The sequence below is a fragment of the Parasteatoda tepidariorum genome, chromosome 4 (genome assembly GCF_982258835.1).
Source record: "Parasteatoda tepidariorum strain Cologne lab strain chromosome 4, Ptep-v5.0, whole genome shotgun sequence".
NCBI lineage: Eukaryota > Metazoa > Arthropoda > Arachnida > Araneae > Theridiidae > Parasteatoda > Parasteatoda tepidariorum.
Window position 1 is genome coordinate 104153321 of NC_141758.1, and position 26652 is coordinate 104179972.

The window sequence follows — 26652 nt, forward strand, 5'->3', positions numbered from 1 at the left end:
TCTTGTTTATGCAAGTATATCGTTATATGATTAATTTGAAGGGTTACCTAATTTTTTTAATTGTGTTTTTCTTGATACTAAAATTTATTATATTTCAATGTTTATATTATTTTCATGAGGTTATCAAATGGTTACAATTAGTAATAATACCTGTGTAATTGATACTTTTATTATTTAAATTTTTTTTTTCATTAGATGACCCCAATTCAAACCCGTAATAGAACGTATTCTAATCCAATAATTATGCCTGACAACGTAAATAACATAGAGGCCAATAGGCAAACCCCTAAATTCAATTTCAATAGTCCAGAATTTTCTGGAAATTCTCAGAATATAGAGTGGTTCCTGAACCAAATTAAAGATCTAGTAAAATTAAATCAATTTGATAATCCAGCTGCATTATACTTATTAAAATCAAAATTGTCTGGGGCTGCTCTCACTTTTTTTCAGAATTCACCTGAATGTAGGGTGGTCACAAAGTTCGAGGATGCATGTCAGCTGCTTCAAAATTTTTTCAAACAAGAAGATTCTTCCTCGGCTGACTTGGCAAAATTTCAGGCAATCAGCCTTTTGCCCTCTGAAACTATCAAAAATTTAGAATATAGGATAGATTCTCTTGCCCATAAGGCATATAACTTTATAAATGACCAAACTGCTTTGTCTCGGATAAAAGCCATGCAGTTCTTATCTGCAATCCCTTTGCACCTTAAGGAGACTATTCTCATTGAGGGAATACAAGATTACCGCGAGATGGTCAAAAGGGCCAATCATATTGTGACAATTCAACAATCATTAGCTGGATCGGCTACTCCTTTAGTCGCAGCTCATGCGGTGACTCAGTGTGCTTCTGCTGCACCTGATCAGCTCACCTTAATTTCAAAACAACTCGAAATGTTGACAACAAAAATTGAGACTATGCAGTCTAATTGTAATATATGTTCGAAACCCCACAGCACTAAATTATGTCCCCTTTTACTTCACCCTGTACAGAACCAGGATCGGGTTGGACATGAACAACCTCGACCAACTCCAAACCTTCACTGTGTTTTCTGTAATAGGTCTGGGCATATCATGAGTGTGTGTCGAACGTATCTCAGACATTTAAGACAAAATTCATTCGGGCCATTGGCGATGCATTCTTTTCCGCCACAGTTCCCCATGGTTTCTCCCAGGTTCACTGCACCGCAGTATCCACCACCACCGATTCCTAGTCAAAATGAACAATTTAGACCGAGGGTTAATAATAATACTAATTATAGAGGTAACAATCCTTTAAACTCTCGCAGGAGGCAGTAGGGGATGGCCCTGTCTTCTCATCCACCAAACCATCCAAAATCTTTGATATAAATGAGTTTATGTCAAAATCTATGTATAATTCAAATGTTACTATTAGGGAGTTTTTGACTAACTGTAAATATAAAGAAAATATTGAACACATAAATATTGTTTCACATGAAATTAATCTTCCTACAATTGCTTCTAGCTTTAAAAATGTTAATGTAAATTTTCTACTCGATAGTGGGTCGTCAGTCTCATTATTGACATTAGATACTTTCAATGCAATTAGGGCTCATAATAAAGTAAAATTCTTATCAAGAAAAGTCCAAATAAGAACAGTTAATTCTCAGCTTCAATTTTCGGCGTGTGCTGAAATTTCCTTTAAAATCCATAATAATTTTTTTCGACATCAATTTTTTATTGCAGATATTAAGAGTGATACTTTTCAGGGAATTCTAGGTTTTGATTTTCTAAGAACACATAATGTTCTTATTAAATTCCAAGACGAGTTGGTGCAATTTAGTAATTTTTGTATTCCTTTAAATAATTTTGATAAGCTAGCTTCTAATCATACCAATAATGAACAGATTGATGTAGTTTTAAAAAATAAACTCACAATTGAGCCAGGCGAGACTGCCATTGCCCATTTAAGGATTAATTCTTTTGCTAATCAAACAAATAAAGAAGTGTATTTCACACCTACTTATAATTCAAAAATTAATATTCATCCTTCTCTTAATGTTGTTGACAATAATGTGTTTAATACAATAATCCAAAATAATTCTGATAACACTGTTCATTTAAATAAAGGCTTGAATATAGGTTATATTATTTGTAATTTTGTTGTCCAAAATAGTAATGATGGTAATAATGTAGATTTAAATGATTGTACTAATCTAGAACAGTGTAATTTAATTACTGCTTCTCAGGATATTTTAAATTTAAGAAAAGATGAACTAAAATCTACTGATTTTGATTTAGAACATTTAGACACTGATCAAAAATTAATTCTTCAAAACATTTTATTGGAAAATTTTGCTGCATTTTCTAAAACCATAAAAACTTTAGGATGATCGTGATTTCCACTGATCGTGTGGTTCCCTCTTTAACATTGAAAAATGACAATGCAATAAAAACCTTACCATTTGAAATTCCATATGCTTTAAGGGATGACATTAAACAAGAATTAGATGAATTAGTGGAAGCCGGGATTATTCATAGGCATGTTAGCCATTGGGCTGCTCCACTAGTTTTAGTCAAAAAGAAAAACTCAGAGAATAGTCAAGGAAAACCTAAGTATCGGTTAGCTTTGGACTTAAGACTACTTAATGCAGTGGTAGAAAGCTCCACTTACCCTTTGCCTAAAATAAGCACGATAATTAATGAAATTTCTTCATATAAATTTTTCACAAAGTGTGATATTCGAGAAGCCTATAGGCAGGTTATGCTTCCTGAGCACCTACAGGACATACTAACCTTCACTACTCCGTTTGGATCCTTCGCTAATAGACGACTCGTTTTTGGCCTCAAAACGGCAGCGAGTACTTTCCAGGCTTTAGTAGACCTAATTATTGAGGAATTAAATACTGAGGGTATTAAAGGTATACATGCTTATCAAGACGATTTCCTAATCGGAGCAAATTCCTTTGAAGAAATGACTAATAGAATATCAGCGTTACTTAAAATTTTAACTAAATATAACTTAACTTTAGCTCCTAATAAATGTTCTTTCTTTAAAGATTCTGTTGAATATCTCGGTTTTGTCATTTCCCATAAGTGTATAACCCCTACTTCATCCAATATAGCCAAAATTACTTCATTTGCTACCCCTCGTAATGCCAAACAGGTTAAGAAGTTTATAGGTGTGTGTGGCTTTTATCGCCATTTAATTCCAAATTTCGCCCAATTAATTGCTGTGTTGACTAAAGTTGCTACAAAGCAATCTAAATTTAAATGGAGTGACGAACAACAGCGGGCATTTGATGCATTACAGAATGCATTTTTTTCGAAACCTTTTGTTCAATTACCAGATTTCAGTAAACCGTTTTTCCTAAATACTGATGCGAGCAAATTAGGCATTTCAGCAGTTTTGATGCAGGAGCATGAAGGATCTCTTCGCCCTGTCTCTTTTTTTAGTAAGGCTTTGTCCAAGTCTGAGAAAAACTATCCCGCCATCAAATTGGAGCTATATGCAATTTTTAAGGGTGTTACAGCATTTAAATCTTACCTCTATAATAGAAATTTTACAATTCTGAGTGATAGTAAACCCCTAAAACATTATCGCAAGGTTACATCACCTGCTGATATTATCACACGTTGGTTGCTTGCTTTAGGTGAATATACTTTTGAGTTTATACATATACCTGGTCATGAGAATGTTTTAGCCGACTGGTTTAGTCGTTCTCCTGATCCAAACTTTTGTCAACCTGCTTTAAATAGTAATGATTCTGAACTAATTTTACCTTTCACTGATATAAATGAAGACCATGTAATTCATGCTTTAACTAATAATGACTCCCCTCTTGAAATTTCTTTAGACACATTTAAATCTGAACAATGTAAAGATCAAAATATTCAGGAAATTATTTCTCTTTTAAACAATCCCACGTTAATTAATCAATCTAAGACTGAACATTTCTTTTTAAATGATGGTATATTAATGTATGCCACTGAGGTTTTTCCTCATAAACACAGAATTGTAGTTCCAAATTCATTAAAATCTAAAGTGTTAAATATCTGTCATGTTTCCCATTCTGGTATTCAAAAGACGTATGAGCTTGTGTCTAAAAGATATTTTTGGAAAAGTTGTTACAGTGATACCTGTAATTATGTTAAGTCTTGTGAATTATGTATTAAACATAAACAGTCTGCGAGCAAGCCTGCTCCTTTAAAATCAATGTGGCTACCTCAGAGGCCTGGACAATTTGTCTCAATGGACATTGTAGGACCCATTAAGAATTGTGGATATATTTTAACTTTCATAGATCATTTCTCTAGACATTTAATTTTAAACCAACTAGTCAATTTAACCACTGAGACTGTTTCTAAACATTTAATGAATTATATTACTCATTATGGTAGAATGTTATACCTATTAACAGATCTAGGCACTCAGTTTAAAGCTGAGGTTTTTGAATTAATCAATAAGAAGTTAGGCATAAAATTAGCCCATAGCAGTGCTGCTCATCCTCAAAGTAATGGAATGAGTGAACGCATTAATCAAGCTATTAAGTCTTCTGTTTTAACTTTACATGAGAAAGGTGTGTCATTTGCAACCAGCTTATTAATTCACCAAAATATATACAATGGTTCAATTCACTCTTCAACTAAATTCACCCCTAACTTACTTCATTTTGGTCGTAATTTGGCCTTAATTTTTGATTGTTTTGAAACTAGTGTCGAACCAATACATTTGGATAAATCTCACTATTTATTAGAGACCTTAAATGAGCTCAATATTGCATATGAAAATGCTTACCATAATTCTGAACGAGCACAAGTCAAACAAAATTCGAGACAAGGTGCGAAAGCAAAATTAAGATCACTAAATATTGGTGATATTGTCTACTTAAAACATACTAATGTGTTTAAACCTAAATTTGATGGTCCGTTTACTATTTTGTCAAAATTTAATGATGTGGATTATGTAATCCAACTTTTGGACAATACGAAGGCACCTAAACTAACTGTTCATATAGACCGTTTACGTCTATGTCCTCATAGGAGGCAAAATTTGCTTTTTCATCCCTCTTTGGATACCTCCCCTAGTGTAATTGATAGTGATATGACTCTCCCTAAGGCTTGTCCTTACAATTTAAGAAGTAAATAATTTTTCTAAATAAATTTGTTTGAATGTAACATTGATATGTGTGATGGGTGTTATTTGGGTATCGGTGTATATGATGCTGGCCGTCATATCCGCGGAACATCGGGATCCTGTAGTACTTGTCAGGCAATACCAGTGATTTTTTTGGTTAAATTTTTTTGATATACAGTTCCTGTAACTAATTTTGTCAATAATTCTAACATTTTTTAATTGAATGAGGTATTCAAATTGTGATATGGTTTGTATGGTGGATGATGAGCAGTGCCCTCCTTGTTGCGACTCTACAAACTTTTAAGTATGGGTTCGTGTTTGTGGTTGTTCATGTCTAACTGATTGCAATTTTTTTTAACAAATATTTCATGTTAATATTTGTATTTTTTTTAAATTACGTAAACACATAATTGTAATTAATTAATGACGTCTGATTTTCGAATGCCAATTTTTTTGTGTTTCGACCCTGTAGTTCTGTACAGTATTTTTTTTTCCTTTTCTAGTATGTCATAAGTCACTATTATTACATACAAATTTTTTTTGGATTTTTGCAGAGTGTGAGTTCTCTTTGCATTAGTAATGTATACAAGTACACCTCATTGTACATCTCAAGGTGTCACAACGGTTGTTATGATTTTTTTATTGTTTTGTGTTATGTTGTTTTATACAAAATTGTTGATGCTGAGTTTGTTAATTGTATATTGTTCAGCAATTTTTGTTAGGTAATGCTGTTTGTAAGCAATGTGTCAAGGCCTTGTTTTGTGTTTGTTTTGTTTTTAGCAGTTTTTTTTGGTCAAAGTTCTGTGAGTCAATTTGTTGTTTTTAAGTGTTAAAATTCCTTGCAGTTTTTGTTAAGTTTAATGTTTTGCCTAGGCTTTTCCTGTTACAACTAGTAAATTTAATTGCAATTTTTTTAAATTTTTTTCAAGTCTAAAATTAATAATGTTAATGCACTTATTGCTCTCACTAATGACTTTGATTTGTTTCAGGTATACAGTTTGATGTGTACTAATTTTTTTGTCGTTTTAACTCGGATTACTACTTATCAATCTTGTTTGATTGGTTTCAATTTTTTTCTCAAAATTCACTTAATGGATTGATGTACAAAATGTTGTACAAAGTTTTCTTTTTCGTTTAAGCTCGGAGTATTGTCAGTCTACAATGGTAGCCTGATTTTTTTTCGTTTGTTTGCAATTTCTCAATTTTTTTTTGTTCATACTAATTTCCAGCAAACAAATCAATTTCTTTTCAATTCCTTCTTACAAGGAATAATTTGAGTTAATGTCCTTTACCTCAAAACATTTGCTTTTCCACTATTACTAAGTGAGATTTTTTTTTTTGAATAATCAATTATCCATTTTACCTCCTTAATGTTATTTTATTTGAGGAAGATTTTCTCAGTCTACTTCATGTAGCCTGAATTTTTTTATACGGGTGTTATTGCACTTATAGGTATTCACATGCATCAAGGCATATGTTGTTTAAGTTTAATTTATAGTACATGTGTTGACGATTCTGTGTCAAAATGTTTGTTTTCATTTAGCAAACAATTAAGATTGTTTTGTGTTTTTTTTCGTCCATTTATCAAACAATTAACATTGTTTGCCTTTTCACTAATCAAGATGCAGCCATGTAAAGCTGCTTATATGTATGTGTTGTTATGTGTTACTAATTCTTTGTATGTCTTATGTTTGAGGCACAGCTTTTCTCATTTCAGACTCTTACTATCAAAAGTTTTGATATAGATTGTTATGTAAACATCTGACTATTTGTAAGTGGAGTAGTGGTGAACTGGAGTTGCAGGCTGTTAGAACTTAATTTCATTTATAAATTTTTTTGGATTAATATTTTTTGGCAAAAACAAAAAAAAAAAATTTTCTTCAAAAATTTTTTTTCTGCAGTGTAATGTGACATTAGGTCACAGCCTAATTTATAAATATCCTGTTTTTTTTTTTCTTAATCAATAATACTAATTCTTTTTAATTTTGTAATACATTCTTTTATTTTCATCATCTTTCTTTAGCCCCTTAAGCGGTAGCGCAATTTGGACATTCTCTCCCTAAAATTCCTTACCAGCTCCTTAAAAGAGCCCCTTTATTTCGAGAAGTTTCCACCCTTTTTTTTCTGAGAATTCCACTGGTCGTCGGCGTCTTTCATCTCCGCGTGTTTGTTGTGTTTCTCAACCGTAACTTTTAACGCATAATCAATTTTTCGTCTCAACTCCTGATTTTTAGGTAATTTAACTTTAACTTGCACAACATGCACTACAACTTCAACTTTAAGTTTTTGTATCTTATAAAAAGGAAGAGCGCGAAAGAGGAGATAGCTTTCGATAATTTGATGTCATATAATTTGCTGCCCTCCGCTTAACGGAGTTTTAACACTTTTTTGCTCCCACCTCCCTAAGGTGGAGAAGCTTTTTTTTTCGAAGATGGCTTCTCTGCGCCGTCTTCATTTGATGTTGGGCTTTGTTCGCTGAAAATATCTCACCTATCGCCATGCTGTCCTTTTCATTGTCGCTGATGAATCCTTACTAAAGAATTTTCCTTTTCCTGATAAATCGGTTTTAATGCCTACTAAAGAACTCTCCTGATAAATTCTCCAGCTTTTTAAAGGATGGTCCGCTGACCAACTACCGTCAGGGATGGAAATCCCCCACAGTCATTTTAACTCCTGTTCCAGTCATCACTAGTTCCACATCCTTGGCATGAGCCATTCCTAAAATGATGTCGTGCCTCAACATGGTGATTTGTCTAGTTTGTTTTTCCTCCAATAAAACAATAGTGATTTTTTTTTTTCAAAAAAGAACTGGACTGATTCCTTTTTCACTACCCAAAAAGTTTTTGTTTGTTTCATCCTAAACTCATCTCCGATCCAGGACTGGATATCTTTTTATGCCTAAAAAGGTATGTGTTTTAAATATACTTGGTATCTTCTAGAACTGTTTTTTGAAGAAGAAGAATTACTATTTTTCTGGGTTAGCCAAACTTCGTAAAATGTACAACTAACTATGTTTCACCCGGCCATTATTTTTTAGTTTTTCTCTTTTCTAAATTGTTATTTTTTTGCAACTTTTTCATTCTTTCTATACCCAACCTTAACAGGGCAAATATTATTCTTCGATTTTGAACTGAATCTTCTTATGCTATGTTCTGAAATCTAGCTTTAGGGCCCATTCTATGTTTGATATTTGAATATCTAAGTGCTTTCATTTATTGTTTTAGAAAAAAAAAATGTTTTTTTATCTTTTTCCTCCCGAAAAAATCACCTAAGCTACTAAATAATTCATGCCAACAACGAAATATAAAACCTGTCATAAAAATATTTCTTAAAATAACTTTGCCTTAAATTTCACATTCTAAGACTACACAAGAAAAGCTTATTTTAATAAAATTTGTAATACGTGTCCTTTCACAAAGCTCCATCTTGATTTAAATCTTTTTACCGCTTGCAAATTTTTTTTTTCAAGTTATGAATGAAAGTAGTTAAATAAATAAAACACGTACATTTCGAAAGTGTGAAAAAATGTATTTATTTCTTTTGCGAAAGAAATTTATGAATTTTGTAAAACTTGAAAATTTTGTTATACAGTAGAATCTTGATCGATCGTTTCTCATATGACCATTCATTGCAAGCAGTGGTTGGAAGAACTACATTATTTTTGTAATTTACTACAACTAATTTGTTACAAATGTAGTTTACTACAAGTAATTTGTTACAAATGTAGTTAACTACAACTAATTTGTTACAAATGTAGTTAACTACAACTAATTTGTTACAAATGTAGTTAACTACAACTAATTTGTTACAAATGTAGTTAACTACAACTAATTTGTTACAAATGTAGTTAACTACAACTAATTTGTTACAAATGCAGTTAACTACAACTAATTTGTTACAAATGCAGTTAACTACAACTAATTTGTTACAAATGTAGTTAACTACAACTAATTTGTTACAAATGCAGTTAACTACAACTAATTTGTTACAAATGTAGTTAACTACAACTAATTTGTTACAAATGCAGTTAACTACAACTAATTTGTTACAAATGTAGTTAACTACAACTAATTTGTTACAAATGTAGTTAACTACAACTAATTTGTTACAAATGTTGTTAACTACAACTAATTTGTTACAAATGTAGTTAACTACAACTAATTTGTTACAAATGTAGTTAACTACAACTAATTTGTTACAAATGTAGTTAACTACAACTAATTTGTTACAAATGTAGTTAACTACAACTAATTTGTTACAAATGTAGTTAACTACAACAACGTTTTTTTAAATGTAGCAACTACAAACTACTTTGGAGTTGTAGTGACAATTCGACTACTTAAAGGAACTGAACGAATGCTGGGATATTCTGGCTGGCATGGCGTTGGACTCGAGTTCGTGAGAACAGAAGTTCGAATCCAGCCGCCAAAGACTACCCGTATAGTAAGAGGTGACTAGTGCAAATAAAATCTGTCAAGTCACAAAGTCCTCCATGTTTCCATAACAATTTATACCTCGGGGAGTACTGAATTGGAGTTGATCATTCTCTAGTTCAGGTTGAAATTACGACCCATTGATGAATGACGGATGTGGCAAAAGTTGAATTCTCGGCTATAGATGGCGCCACTGAAAAATAGTTGCACCTCTTACCTTAATGGCCTACGACAAAAGACAAGGAACAAAACTTTGCTGGGAAAATTAATTTACGCCTGTATAATTTATGCTGCTGGAGAAATCAGTTTACACAATATGTTCAAAATGGCTTTGCATAAAAAAAAAATTGGCTTATTTTAAACATGGAGAATTACTTAGAAACATTTATTTATGTTTACATGAGCCAGCCTGTTATTTCTGAACATTTCTTTCAAATTTATTCATTGAGTCTTCATCTTTTTATGCCCTTCTTAACAGCGAATATTGATTTTAAGAGATGCTAGGAAATCATCAAACCTTTGTAATTTCGTTAAGTGTTTAATGTTCTTTTATTAACTCTACGAAATTAAGCACATTGAAAGTATGTTTGCTTCCTTTGAAATATCATCAATGTCTTACGAGCCTACATTCGCACGTGAAAATGTGTCCAAAGAGATTAATTACCTATTATGTACAATGGCTAGATTAAATATTAGTTATACGTAACTCTGAATACTCAATTCTTGTTAACTCACAATCAAAGGAGCATTTAAAAATAATTGCGTCCGTTGGCAGACCCGTGAAGATTTGCACCCTCCAAATTCGAAAAATTAGTTGCATTAGAACCCTGTTCATATACTAAACTAACGGGAAAAGTAGTTGCCAAGAATCGCTGCAAACTACTGTTTTTATGTATCGCACTACTCACTACGCTACGTTTTTAAACAAGTAACACACTACAACGAAAAAAATTAGCGACTACAGTAGTTTCACTACTTGTAGTGCTCTACTTCCGAGGACTGATTGCAATTGATAAATATAGGAAAACAATGAATGCGTATTAACATACAACGATCACAGCCGTGATGTCACAGGGTATTGACAGTTCACATTCCAATGAGGTGAACCGGGTTCAAATCCCGGCGATGGCTGGTCGATAGGAATTCCGCATCCGGTTTGCACAGACCACAATCCTGACGTGAAAGATCTTCAGTGGTAGACCCACTAATATATATATATATATCACAATAAATACAAAACCAAACTAAAAACGGAAACAAAAAGAAAACGGAAGTAAGGTAATAGTAGATAATATCAAGCGCTAAAGCTGCTTTAAATATGATCACTATAACATAGCACAATAAAAACAAAGAGAGAAACGAAAGTAAATAATACGTTTTATTTTACATTTTATTTTCAGTTTATTGCTTGATATATTTGTTTGTTTTTCCGTACATATTTTTTACTTAATGTGTTCCAATTTCGTTTCAATTTTTTTGAGTGCTCCTCACACTGTTGTATTGATATATTTTGCTTTGGCTATATTAATACAATATTAGAAAGCACTCCTTTTGCGGATATAATCGTGTGAGCTGATGAAGAGATTATATCTTTTCTTTGTTTTGTTTTCCAAATTTTAATTTTTTTTAAGGTATTAAAAATTATGTTTTTTAAATACTTTTGAAAAATTATTGTTAATAATTTTCTTCTCTTGTCATTATTTTTTTTTATTATTTTCCATATTTTCTCAATATATATATATATATTGAGTATATACTATATATACAATATATATATTGTATATTGTATTGTATATACAATATATTGTATATGTATATATATATATATATATATATATATATATATATATATAATCGATGATCGAATCAGATAAAAAAAGTTAAGTTACGAACAATTTAAATTTACTCTTAGATTTCATAAAAATATATCCGAATTTTGTTATTTATCATCATTTTAAAATACTCTTTATGATGAAACTACAAATTGGAACAGCATCTTTGGAAGAGTTATTAAGAAATAATTATAGATGTATAAAAAACGAAAACATATTATAAAATTGTAAGAATTTCGTTTTCTTATTTTTCCAAAACAAATTATGCAAATACTAGAAAAAAAATGCAATATAAGTATAATGTATGCTTTGAAAACAAATATCTAATTTATTTCATTTAAATCTTGTCTCGCAAAACAGTTTCAAGTATAAAGAGAATCAGCTTATTTACGTAAAATGCAATCTTCTACAGAAACAGTAATCAACGAGCATAATAACTTTTTATCTTAAAAGAAAATAAATGCAAAAGTTCATGACATAATTTCGTCGTTGGAGTTAATTTAAAATACGAAAAAATCTCCTCTTCGCACATTGTTTTTCAAAGCAAACAGATTTTTCCATTTTTAGCATTGTTATTGCATTCATTTCTACTATTTATTAGCACAAAGAAAGGTTTCGGAGATAGTAAATTATTGAAGGATTTAGTGATGCAGGGCCAAAAGATAATTAAATGAACAAATTAAATTTACTTGCTCATAACATTTATATTATTTATGATTTCCACTCAATAAATTATGTGGAAATGATTTTAAAATTATGTGTTAAATATGCGATAATTTCTTAAAATTTAGCGCACATGTTACGAGAGATCTAAAGAATAACAAAAACAGAAAAAAAAGTTAAAATTTAAGTGTAGAAATAATGACTATAGAATTGTAACGATCTCTCTGTCTATGTTAGCTAGGGAAACTAGAGAATTATTTATGGAGGTATGGGAGTATGGGAGGTATGGGGTAGCATATAAAATAATTTCCCACTGCTTCTTAAAGAAGAACTTCCCCAATAATTATTATTAAACTTTCCCAAAATCATAATTTTTGAAGGTTGCCATAATTTTGATTTTTTTACTCTTTCTTCCTATTTATTTTCTTAATCTACACTTCCATGAACACTGATGCGAGTTTTCCGATAATTTATTCACAGCTAATGAGAAAAGGGCTTATTTCTTTACCCCACCGCCACTTTTTGAATACCCATAATTCTTTAAAAACTTTTCTGAAATCATGATTTTTGGTCTCTCTTTTTTTAATTTGCATGTAAATCAAGCATAGAATCTGAATTATTTCCTCAATTTTATATTTATTTTAAGCAACAAAAATGGTTTCTCCCCCCCCCCCTGAGTGATTCATCTTTTAAAATCAAAATTTTCAAAGTTATTTCTTGTTTACTGATCTATATTTTTTTAAGACTCTAAGAAATCAAAACTTAGAGTAAGAATTTTGAATCGAATGGAAGGTTAATGTTAAACAAAAATAAAACTGCGATTTTTCATCCTTTGACCCAGACCCGTATCCCTATTTTTAGTTTTTTTGGACGTTCTAATTGCAATCGGAAATATATTTTAGTATTTTTTAATTGTTAACAGCTTAATAGTTACTAAAAAATATCCGCTGGACATCAAATCATTACAAAAATATCCGCTGGACAAAACTTCATCCACACACACACGTCACAGCCCGTTTATAGAGCGGACTCATTCAAAAGACACCATTGTTTCGTGCTGTATTTCATGACCTTACAATATTAAAATGCTAAATATATTATAGTTACAAATTAATTATAAAATAGAACTGAATGCTTCTTTGATTTTAATGAATGTAAAAAGTATATGTAAATTTAAATGTTTCAATATTTTTACTTCTAAGTTCAGCCTCTGAAAAGTTCAAATTTTAATTTTATGTTTAAAACCTTTAATATGCTTTATCATGATAATGTATTTAAATGTTAACCTTTTGACAAAGTTATGAGCTGAACTGTTTAAAAACTATTGTACTGAAACTAAAATGGTCAAAAGTTACTTCAGATCATTCATACTTTAATTTTTGCATGGAGTCACTCTAAAAGTAGGTTGGTAATGTGCTCTCATGATGTGGGCGTTTGTGAATTCTTTTGTGTTGTCAACTAGAAGTGGGTAGTATGAGAGATACCTATGTTAGACATTAACTTCCCTTTATTTGAAATCTCTTTCAAATTACAAAAATAATAAAATTTTGGTGGACCATTATTTTTTTCTTACTATTGTCGCGTTGATCTAAGTTTCAATTAGCCAGTCGAAATATTGAGTATATTTATAATTGATTGGTATAGTAGTTGAAAAATAAGTAGTATTTGCAATTGTATTTTTCATACTTAATAGTTATTCTGAAAAATTGTTTTTACTGTATAAATTAGTCTATATAATTTAGATAACTGTTTATTCTTAATTTAAAATAATTTATTTTAATCTTTTATTTATTTGCAGTCTGTGTATTTCAATATTACTTAATGTTAAAAATGTCGAATGGAATTAGCACTGCAATCTGAAATATTAACTTAATCAACAATGTAATCTAAAATTTAGCATAAGCAGATAAAGCATAATATTAAAAGATAAGGCATGCAATGTTAAAAATGAGATTTTTTGAAATTGTTTAGTTTACAATTAATGTTAATTGAAATTTTGTTTATATTAGGAGCTCTAAATGGAGATATTGTTGCTGGCTCTTTTTTGGTGAAGTGAGATAGATAATTCTACTAAGAGGTCGACATTAAAGAAAAGTGAGGGATCCTGCACAACCAGACAACCTCCAACTAGACTGGAAAAGTGACTGTTGGAAAGTGCATTTTCGTCTCTATCTTCTTTGATATTGAGAAGGCTTACGATCGGACATGGCGGTACGGAATTTTGAAGACACTCTACGACATGGGACTTCGTGGAAATCTACCCATCTTTCTCAAGAACTTTCTGTCGAAGCGGTATTTTCGAGTGAAGCTGGAAACTACATTTTCTGATCTCTTCAGTCAGGCTGAAGGCGTCCCTCAAGGCAGTGTTTTAAGTGTCATACACTTCATTATTCATGTATCACAAATCTTGAACGTGCTGCCACCTTCCGTATTTGTTTCACGATATGTTGACGATCCGAACGTGTCATGTACAGGATTTGACGTGCGCGTCATTGAACGTCAACTGCAGTTGACTGTGAATAAAATTGTGGAATGGTGTGAGCAAAATGGTCATGCCCTTTCATCTGCTAAAAGCTCTTGCATTCACTTTTGTAAATTACGCAGAATACATTTTGATCCTGTTATATCTATTAACAACATTATTATACCCGTTGTATCCGAATTAAAGTTTTTAGGTGTCATATTTGATCACAAACTCACTTTTAGGCCTCATATTTTACATCTAAGAAAAAGGTGTGAGAAGACCTTGACTGTACTACGCGTTTTATCAAATACCTTTTGGGGTGCGGATCGTATCTCAGACTGTACAAAGCGTTAATACTATCACGTATAGATTACGCTTGTGCAGTCTATGGTACTTCTACTGCTTCCAACTTAAAGCGTTTAGATACAATACATCATACGGCTTTACGTATATGTAGTGGTGCATTCCGCACTTCACCAGTTGAGAGTTTATATGTTATTTGTCACCAATCATCTCTCGATTTACGTCATATGCAGTTGTCATTGGCATATTACTATCGTGTTAAGTCCTACAAATCTCATCCTCTAAACCAAGATGTCTTTCCATTAAGCTTGTGTGAAGTCCTACAAATCTCATCCTCTATAAAGCAAGATGTCTTTCCATTAAGCTTGGAACGATTGTATGACGCTAGACCTTCACACGTCCGTCCATTTCATGCTCGCGTGCGCTCAATCATACATGGTTGACGCAGATAAGGCCTGCAAACGACGGTTGCGTTTGTAAAAAGTAAAACTGAACCACAACAAAGAGGATATAATATTTAAACTATGCGAATCAATCAACTATTTGAATGCTATATTTTTGATTTCGCTACTAAAATATGACTATACTGATTTCGTTTGATTATAAAAAGATTAATATTTTTTAGGCTGTTATGGTAATGTTTATATCATTTAGTAATTGTGTAATTCTTATATCTTATTGAAGACAGAGTTTAAATTATGTCATATTCAATGTTTAAAAGTTCATTAAGTTTTTCTAGTTGATTAAGTTTTTGTTAGTTGATTAAGTTTTTAACTAAGGAAAAAAATTCGTGTAGTTTCCTCTATGTCTTGTAATCTTGACTGTGTTTTTTCATGCAAAGGGAAAATTGATTGTAGTATAAAGTTATAATTTTGTACAGCCATCTACTTTTACGCTTAACGATAAAAAATCATGTTCTTTTAATAAAAATCTCGAAATCGCTTTGAGTCTCCTCTTGCATAAGGAAGAAAAAAAACAAATGACTCTTGCTGTGCGAAAAATGAGAAAAAAATTCTCCAAGCGTCCACGTATGACATTTACTGCAGATTTTGTTTATTTTGGACGAATTTTGAATTTCTAAAAACTGCTTTATAAGCTTTTCTATTCACATGTTTTTGTTTTTCAAAATCACCAAGCCTCTCTTTCATGTAGAAATATTTTCGAAGGATTCTTGCAATGTGTATATATAGAGTCCCTGGCCAAATTATAAGACGCACTATAAGATTTTATGTATATTTTTAATTATCAGGTGATACTATACAGCTTTATTGTTTTTGCGTGATTTGCTCTTGTTTAAGATCGTGTATCAATCGGTTAACATTGCAATGTAATACGTTAAAAATGAATACAAATCGGAAGTATATATAAAATCTCCTGAATCACCACGCCTCATTCTCTGATATTGCCCATTACATGTATGTTTAAATATACAAGTATTGCCTATATGCTAGTGCAAAATATGCAATTATTAAAACACTACAGTTCTTCTAATAATTTGGTCTAATAATTATATTATACTAATATAAAACATGCTATAAGAAATATCTTCTATATTTATGTAACATACCGTCGAATTTATATCATATATCGTTTAATTTAACCGATTGATACACGACCGGAAAAAAGTGCAAACCAGTCTCATTTACGTAATAAAATAAAGCTGTATATATATATATATATATATATATATATATATATATATATATATATATATATATATATATATATATATATATATATATATATATATATATATATATATATATATATATATGTATATATATATATATATATATATATATATATCCTGTTCTTTTAATAAAAAAGTCGAAATCGCTTTGAGTCTCCTCTTGCATAAGGAAAAAAATAACAAATGACTCTTGCTGTGCGAAAAATGAGAAAAAAATTTTACAAGTGTCCACGTATGACATTTACTGCAGATTTTGTTTATTTTGGACGAATTTTGAATTTCTAAAAACTGCTTTATAAGCTTTTCTATTCACATGTTTTTATTTTTCAAAGTTTGATTAAGTTTTTCTAGTTGATTAAGTTTTTCTAGTTGATTTAGTTTTTCTAGTTGATTAAGTTTTTCTAGTTGATTAAGTTTTTCTAGTTGATTAAGCTTTTCTAGTTGATTAAGTTTTTTTATTTGATTAAGTTCTTTTAGTTAATTAAGTTTTTCTAGTTGATTTAGTTTTTCTAGTTGATTAAATTTTTTTAGTTGATTAAGTTTTTCTAGTTGATTAAGTTTTTCTAGTTGATTAAGTTGTTTTAGTTGATTAAGTTTTTTTTAGTTGATTAAGTTTTTCTAGTTGATTAAGTTTTTTTATTTGATTAAGTTTTTAACTAAGGAAAAAAAATCGTGTAGTTCCTCTATGTCTTGTAATCTTGACTGTGTTTTTTCATGTAAAGGGAAAATTGATTGTAGTATAAAGTTATAATTTTGTACAGCCATCCACTTTTACGCTTAACGATAAAAAATCCTGTTCTTTTAATAAAAATCTCGAAATCGCTTTGAGTCTCCTCTTGCATAAGGAAGAAAAAAACAAATGACTCTTGCTGTGCGAAAAATGAGAAAAAAATTCTCCAAGTGTCCACGTATGACATTTACTGCAGATTTTGTTTATTTTGGACGAATTTTGAATTTCTAAATACTGTTTTATAAGCTTTTCTATTCACATGTTTTTAGTTTTCAAAATCACCACGCTTAAGCTTATTTTGATCTAAAATAATAAGATATAATGAAAGATGTCAGAAAAATATTTTAGTTAAAAATTCTGTGTCAAAAGACTAACCCGTAATTATCTTCTTATAAAACGTAAAATTTGAAAAAAACTTTAGTTTGAAATCAGTGATTTCTTCTAGAAATTATATATTTCAAGAAATTTTCAATGAATAAGAGAAAAAAAATATTGCATTGCATACAATAAAGATAAGTAAACGATAGTATTTTTCCCCATGGGTAAAGAAAACTCATTTTATTGCTCACCAGTCCTATAGAGGTGAGGTTGAAAGTAATAGTGAGGCAGTAAATGTACTCGTCGAGCAGTTTTTATAGGTCTCAGCATACAGATATTTATGAAGGCGTGTTTTATACCCAAACAAACACAGCAGCCTTTAACCGTTTTATTTTGATTGTAGTGCAATATTGATGTGTTTAAAGATACGATCATTACTTTTATTGTATAAGATAATGCATTACACTTATTGTCATTTCTTTATTACTTATAAATAAACGAGAAAATTAGGTTTCTATTTTGGTTCTGAGAAGAGTTAAAAATAAATGGTTGCATTACCAACGGAAATTTCAAGAAAGATTTTAAGTTTATTTGACGCCAAAAGTCAAAAATAAACAATGTTACCAACTGGAAATTCAAGAAAAATTAAGGTATTTTTGAAGCTACTAAGGCAAAAATGAGTTATATTATCAACTGGAAGTTTAAGCATAATTAAGGCTTCTTTTAAGCTACTTTAAGGGAAAAAATATTTTAGGCTCCTTCTTGCTCCCGTGAAAATGACGGGGTGAGTTTTCTCCCGCTATTTCTCGCTCCCGTGATATTGACGGGTTGGAGTGTTCAACAGTAACGCGGCAATAAGAATAAAACTAATTCATTTCTTTTGCCCGGAAAAAAATTTATTTCTCATTTTACACACCAGATAGCAGTACCAGGATATTTTTTAAGATAATTGCTTATTTTAATAGATAGTTAGTTACAGATAGTTAGTTTATTTTAAACTAGATTTCAGCACTAATCAAATACGTAATGCAAATACAAAAGCCAAACAGTCACTTTTATGACTGTTTTCTTGAAAATTAACCGATCGTTAAGGGGTTAAATATGAAGTAAAGCTTCAATTTCATCAAATTGTTGTTATAGAGAACTTACGTTATAAGCAACTATACATATTGAATGTTAAAACTACAATTACAAAAAATTGTAGTGTAATGTAGGTAAGTTGGTATGTACTTTATTCACGACGCACTAGAGCGGCACAATGCTCCATTGGAGACATCCCTAAAAACATCCCTGAGGATGATCCGAAGACATGCCATCGCAATTTTGATCCTTTGCCAAGGGAATGGCTCCTATGCTTTGGTAGACCGACGACCTGTGCGCATAGTCAAGAACTTTACAGTAGAACAGTTTAACGAGAACAGATACCAAGCACCCTTGGTCCCTAAGTAGGCTGATCAAAGTGGTCACCCACCCGCTTACTGACTGCAGCCAATGATGCTTGAGTTCGGTGTTCTTCTGGGAACCGTGTCTTTATGATGCATTAAGATACGTCAGGTCCCGCAGTCCGCTGGTCGATGCGAACTCCGCATCCGGCTTGCATCGACCACAGTGCTGATGTGTAAATATCCTCAGTGGTAGACGGATCATGGGTTAGAATCCCCTTGCCGTCAGGTTAACCATGGAAGGTTCTCGTGGTCTTTCTCTGCATGTAACGCAAATGCAGGTTAGCTCCATCAAAAAGTTTTCCACGAAGGCAAATTTCGCCCAATACTCGATCCCGGAGTTCTCTTGTCTTCTGGATTAGGTTCAAAATTACAAGGCTTTGGAGTTGAACATTAGTAGTTATAAACCCATAAAATTGGGTTGGCTGTTCAACGACGGTTATAAAATATAAAATATGTCATACTTGTTAAATGAAGCGTAATTGTACATTACTTTGCTAAAAAAAATCGGTATGTTTTTCAAAAAAAAAAAAGAAAAAATTATGAAAATTTGTCATTTTGGTAAATTTGTTTCTAAAATGAATGTAGAAAAATTTTAAAATAAGAAAACAATTAAAAAATAAGAATACTTCTTTCAAATTGTTAATGGTTAAAAAAGTAAAGAATTAATTATTTTTTCAAATTAAAAAGTGTTTTAAACATTCGTGAACAAATTGAAAAGACATTAAAAACAAATATCAACTATAAAAATATTGCTTGTCTAATGGTGGTTAGAGTTATATTTTAATGAGTTGTAATTTTTATTTTCGAAAACAGTTCTGTACAATTGATGTGAGCAGCAGAAAAATAGAACGTCATAATCCATTTTTTAAAATAAAAAACATTTTTATGTTAAAAATCTGTTCGAATTTGAATCGAAGGAAAAAATAATGTTTACTCCTAATGATTATTTGTAGCTGAAGTTAATAATTTAGAATAAAGTAAAACAGAGATGGAAGTTCATTTTTTTCTTATCGTTACTTAAAGAGCAAACTTAATTATACAAGAAGTAAAAAAAATATTCACATGAAGCAGAGGCTCAAAAATCTAATTCGACACATTTTATTAAAAGACACTGCAGCGTTTTTAAAAAAAAAGTTAGGTAGACTGTAAACTAATTGAATTATCTACGAATTTCGTTAAAAAAATGCTGTCTGTTTTAGTTTTTAAAGTTCGTTGTAATGACACATTTTCTTCACATCGAAAGTTTGATGATAATTTAATCCATTTATTTTATTTAATAACTTTATTTATCAATTAAAACAATGTGAATAATATTTTAATACATCTGCGGTAATAGTTTTTCCTATTAACGTAATTCTTGATTAAAAAAAGGCTGAGGTGGAAAGTTTGAATATTTGATGCTATATTATAAACATAACAGAAGCTAGAAAATTTTAATGTAAATGAGAAAATGGGGGCAATTATATTTGCCTATGAGGGCAATTATAACTGCCTATAAAGAATGAATAATTTTTAAATTGTTGCTAATAAACATGCCAATCAATGTTTCGAAATCGTAATATTAAAAGCACGATTAAAAAACTTACCAACAAAAAGAAAACAGTTATTTAAGCAATGAACCTATATCTATTGTTATTTTTCATAACAGGTGTATTCATTAAAATAATGCTTTTGCATGAAAAAAAAATATTCTGAAATAATGTAACAATAAAACAATACTTTTCTTAACAATGACATTTGAATTGTTTTAACTAACTATCACATTTAAGCCAATTGTATTTTAAAAAGTCAAAATGTCATGGCATTTATATTTAGAAAGAAAAAACTGAAAATAAGAATAGACGTATAATTTGAGGTTGATATTTTTAAAACATATAAATTTGTAATTACCGCTATAGCGTGTTTCATTTTATAGATTTAATTTGATCATGGTAGGATGTTTTCAGTCATTTAGACTTGCATTTGCTGCAATCTTTATGTTTTTATTATAACATTCATTTTATTTTATTTCATAACCGTCGTTGAACAGCCAACTCAATTTTTGAGTTGGGATTTTAACGTACTGAAATGGTAATGTGTTTTGGGCTTGCATAAAATAGAGCATACAATCCCCATTTTTACTAAACTATTATCGACACATCTTTTTTTTTTTTTGCTGGAAATATTTATTTCACATAACAAAATAGCAATTTCTGCTAAATATTTTGAATTGCATTCAGAATATATAAAGCCAATATTACCATTTTAGATATTTTAATAATAATAAAAGTATCGATAGTGTTCTGAGTGGCCTTAAGATTTGCACATAAATACTACGCATGAAAATTATAAAATACAATTTTTATTAGACAAGTAACCACTATAATCAATGATACTACAGACTTTATTAAAATATTTAAATAAAAATGTAGTAAATGTAGTTTGTTTTTTAAAAGTTGATATGCTACAGGTAAGAATTTTCTTCCAAATTTCATGATATTAATATTTTTAAATTACCTAGCATTGAATTAAATATACAACTTTTGCAATAAAATATTTCATTTTTTTCATAAGTAATACACTTAAATATAAATGCATCCAAAAGCAAAAAAAAATTGTTTATCTGTCACAAGAAAATCTTTTAATCTTCTTAATTTAAAGGATTTAATTTAATCGTAATAATTTAGAGGATTTAATTTAATCGTAATAATTTAAAAGGATTTAATTTAATCGTAATAATTTGAAGGATTTAATTTAACCGTAATAATTTAAAGGATTTAATTTAATCGTAATAATTTAAAAGGATTTAATTTAAGCGTAATAATTTAAAAGGATTTAATTTAATCGTAATAATTTAAAGGATTTAATTTAATCGTAATAATTTAAAACGATTTCATTTAAACTTAATAATTTAAAAGGATTTAATTTAATTATAATAATTTAAAAGGATTTAATTTAATTGTAATAATTTAAAGGGTTTAACTTAATTGTAATAACTTTAAGGGTTTAACTTAATTGTAATAACTTAAAGGATTTATTTTATAAATTGTGAATACAGTAAAAGCTCCATGTGACGAGAGTAGCATATTAAGACAAATCTACTAGTACATGTTTCCATGTCACCATTAAAATCTAATATTAAAGATAAAAAAATATATTCCTGAAACGTTTTTAAAATTACTACCCTTTGCGACAAAAATTTTTCTTTTGAGGGAAATACATCTATCTACTGTTTTAGTGATCAATATCAAACGAAGAAGCTTTAAATGGAAAATATTTCTATTTATTTCTGGTATCAAAGCAGAAAATTGAACTTCTTTACTTTCTTGCAATTTTAAAGCCTTATTATTTTTCATAAAACATCATTTTACGATCCCTGGCTTGTTATCTTCTTCCCAACAAAAGAAAAATTCCACGGCTATTTTTAAAACTCCTGTCACGCACTTAAAAAGAATGTACTTTTGTTTACCACATATCTATTATGCCCTATTAATTCCTTAAAGAACAATTTACTATTAAAATTAACATTCACTGTTGCCATTTTATTTTCTTCTTGCAAAATTAAAAACGCCATTAAAACGTTAACATTTTATCATTAAATAAACAATATATGATTATAGCGAGCCTTCCGCTATTACGACAAATTTGTTTTAGAAAAATTTTTTTTTTTCCATTTAATGTTTAGTTAGCGTTATTATACCATAAAAGGAGAACATAATTTGTTTTAATTTAATTTTGGTAATAACGCAGAAAAGTTGAAAACGAACATCATTTCATCTTATTTCTTCGACGCAATTTCAACTTCGTGTGTTTACAGAACAGGCATACACGGGTGAGCATTGACCAACTTATTTTATTAAGAAAAATTCATATGTTATTTTTAGGTATTTATATTCTCAACAATTCAAAAGAATGTCCTTTTTATAGACCACACGTCGGCTATTTAATGTTATTTTCCTTCTTAGCAATTTGCTATTGAAACCAATAGAGTTATCGATTCTGTCAAAAGCGATTGAATGCAATTATAATTGAACCTTTCTTTATTGATAATTCTTTACTAAATATGTTGTTGTTGACGTGTGCCTGTTCAGGCAGATGGGGTGTGATTGTTCTTGTTTTCCAGTGGCGCCATCTATTGCCAAGAATTCGACTTCGGCCGCACCATACGTCGCCGCCGTTTACAGGGCGAACCCATTCATATATCCATTCATTCATCCATAGATCGTAATTTTGACCTGAATCAGAGAACGATCGATCTCCAATCCAGTGCCCCCCAGAGGTATTGAATTGTCATGGGAACATGGAGGACTTTTGCGACTCGACAGATTTAATGTGCATCAGTCACTTTACTACACGGAGAGTCTTCGGCCGGCGGGGATCGAACCTACGAACTCTCGGACATGGGCCCAGTGCCTTACCGACCAAGCTATGCAGGCATAACTAAATATGTAAAATTAGCAATAGAGAAAGACGTATTTGTTTATTAAGACAAGCTCACTACAACGTCAATTTCATATAATCTCGCTAGTTGTTGTAATGACGGATTTTTACTGTGTTTATGTGTTGTTTCTGAAATAATATGTAATAACAGTTTGAATTAATCCTTTCTATGCATTTTTATAAAGGGTTGCCTTATTTTATGAATACTTTCCATGTTGCAATAAAATTGTCCATCTTTATATCTTAAATCTTGTGATATTAACTTCAATATTTTACGAAATCTAACAAAACTTAATATAATACCGAACTTTAATATTGAACTTATTCGCATATAGAATTCTCTCTATTCAAAATGTCAAATAGAACTTTTGAAATATACAATAATGATTTAATCAGAATGAAAGTTCGTTCCTCAGAATGAAAGTTTAATTTCCGATTCTTCAGAATTCTGGGCACGAAGCAATCAAGAAGAAAATAAAAACGTTTAGTAATTGACTTCTACGGTTAAGCAAGAAGAAATTTTTTTTCTCTCTTTTTTTATTATAAAAATGTAGTAAAAGTGTCTCTCAAACGATATTTGGAATTTGCAATAAATTAAAATAATTATAATTATGGTGCATCTTGTTTATAATGAAGATTTAATGAATGCATTTACACTGTACTATAAATAGTGCTCATTTAAATACATGAAATTGAAGTAGACCTCGTTTTGATAGTTTATTTCCTTCAACAATAGAGAAAGGAATTAGTTTAGTTTCATTAAATAATTTATTTATTGTAATAGGATACTTGTGACTCGCGAAGAAGAATACCTCCGAAATCACATGTTTGTATTTAATCACGTCAGCCATTAGCTTTCGTTTATTATCACACTGAATCAGTTTTTGGATCAGATCTAATTGGACACCTGCAAACGACGTCACATGCGTGTTTTGAGCCTGATTGGATGTTTAATTAGGGCATAAACATATGCCGCGCGTGACGTAGCTTGCAGGTGTCCAATTGCCAAAAGAAAGGAGAAATAAAACACGCTAAAAGCAATAAGAACTGCAGTTATATTATGGCTGTTTCGAAAAAGCTTCAGCACGGAATTTACAATTTTTCACAGAAATAAATAAATAAATATTTATGAACATTTAAGGCGATTTTTTTTATTATATTTTACTGATAAAATCTACTTCACTCAAATGTTTCTGAAACAAAACAAAATATAGTTAAAGATTTATGTATGTATTTTTCCTTCTTAATTGTTTTGCAGACAGCTGTTGGTTGAGCAAGATTTTCGATATTCTTAGGCGACGGGGTTTTTTGGACCTGGTGTAGGCTTTCCTACACCAGGGGGATGAGTAACAAAAACAACTTAAGTTTATGTTATTCTTTTATAGTGCAAATTGAGTAGTGGTGGCTCAGGGTATCGAGTGTTCGCCTTACAACTGAGGTCAACCGGGTTCGAATCCCAGCGATGGTTGATCGATATGAATTTTGCATCCGGCTTCCACTGATCGCAGTGCTGATGTAAAATATTCTCAGTGTTAGACGGATAGTAGGTTAGAGTCCCCTTAGTAACCGCGGAAGGTTTTCGTGGTCTTCCTCTCCATGTATCGCAAATGCGGGTCAGTTCCATCAAGAAGTCCTCCACGAAGGCAAGTTTTCTTCCAATACTTGATCCTGGAGCTACCTTGTCTTCTAGATTAGGTTCAAAATTACAAGGCTACGTCATTGAACATTGGTGGTCGTAAGCTCAAAATTGGGTAGGCTGTTCAACGACGGTTATAAAATATAAAATAAAACAATAGAAATGAAAATGCCTAAGGGTTATTTTCCTAGGACCATTATAAGCTTCCTTTTACTTCCGAGGATTCAACTCAAGTCTCTGTCTCGTTTCTCGTAACAAATTCTTGAAAAATTCATTTTTAAAATATTAAAAGCTGCAAATGTTAATACAAAACTTACGTTCCCCACAAATCTCATACTTACAATAAGTATGCTAATGCAACAAACGCATCTCCGGACGCATAAAAGTGCCTATAACAGTCCAAAGGTAAAAATGACCCCAGGAATGAAACTACATGCGAAAAGTTAGTGGTATTTCAATTTGAGAGTCACAGAGGAACAATAAAGTGCAGTTAACTATTGCAGGATGTGATGCAAAAGACTTTAGATAAAACCAAGGAACGTAATATCTGAGAATAGATAAATTACCTCAAAACGTTGAACTATACATTAAGCAGGCCTACTATTTTAAATTTCATTTTATCAATCAATTTAAATAGCATTTTTTTACAGCGCAGGTATAGATCATATTGCTTAATTGGATGAACTTTTAATTGAAAAGAATTCGGCAATTTTCGATTAATTTTTAAAAATGTATTTATTTTTATTCTAAAAACCTGTATAAAAATTTGCATACAGTATATTCTCAATATATCGATCATCTATATCTCGAAAACCTTGCTATGTCAGAAAAAATATTTTTCCCCTTGTCATTACATATCCATATAATATTAATTTGAATTCCTATGTCGAAGAGTTTCCGCTCAAAACCTTGTTATGTCGAATGTTTAACGAAATAAAAAATGAAATTTTTCAGAAAAATCACAATGTACGTTTATAAACCAATTATTATCTGTTTAATTCATAATTATTTTTGCCTTACTTTTAAAAATAAAATTTCCATTACTGTATTTAAACTTATAAGTCAACTGTCATTCTATTCATATTTATTAGTAGTTTTATTGTTTCAGGACTCTACTTTTTAGAATTCTATCTTAGAATGTATTTTTCTACTTTTTAGAACGTATTTAGTTCTGAACTTGTTTTCTTGAAAACTCGCTATATGGAAATGTTTTTATCATCATATCAGGATTCTGATTCTCCTCTGACGCATCTGACTGACCCCTGAATTATTCATTGAAATAATATGATATATTAATTGAAATTTCTATTGAAATGTCCACCGAAACTTAAATACTACTACAAATGTATTTCAAATGTTTGCGGTATTTCAAAACCATTAATTTCATATAATTAAGAGTTGCAGAGGAACTGGCATAGCAATATTCTGCAATAGGATATAATGTAAAATACCAACTAATTATTTGGTTCATCGCTTAAAAATAATGTGCTGTGTTTTTAAAATCATTTTTAACAATCCTTACTTTTGAGCACTTTTTAAATGTACTCCAGAATAATGAAATTAAAGAATTAACGACATTTGTTAATAATGTTGGAAGAATACATTTTTTGACAGCAAAGCGTAC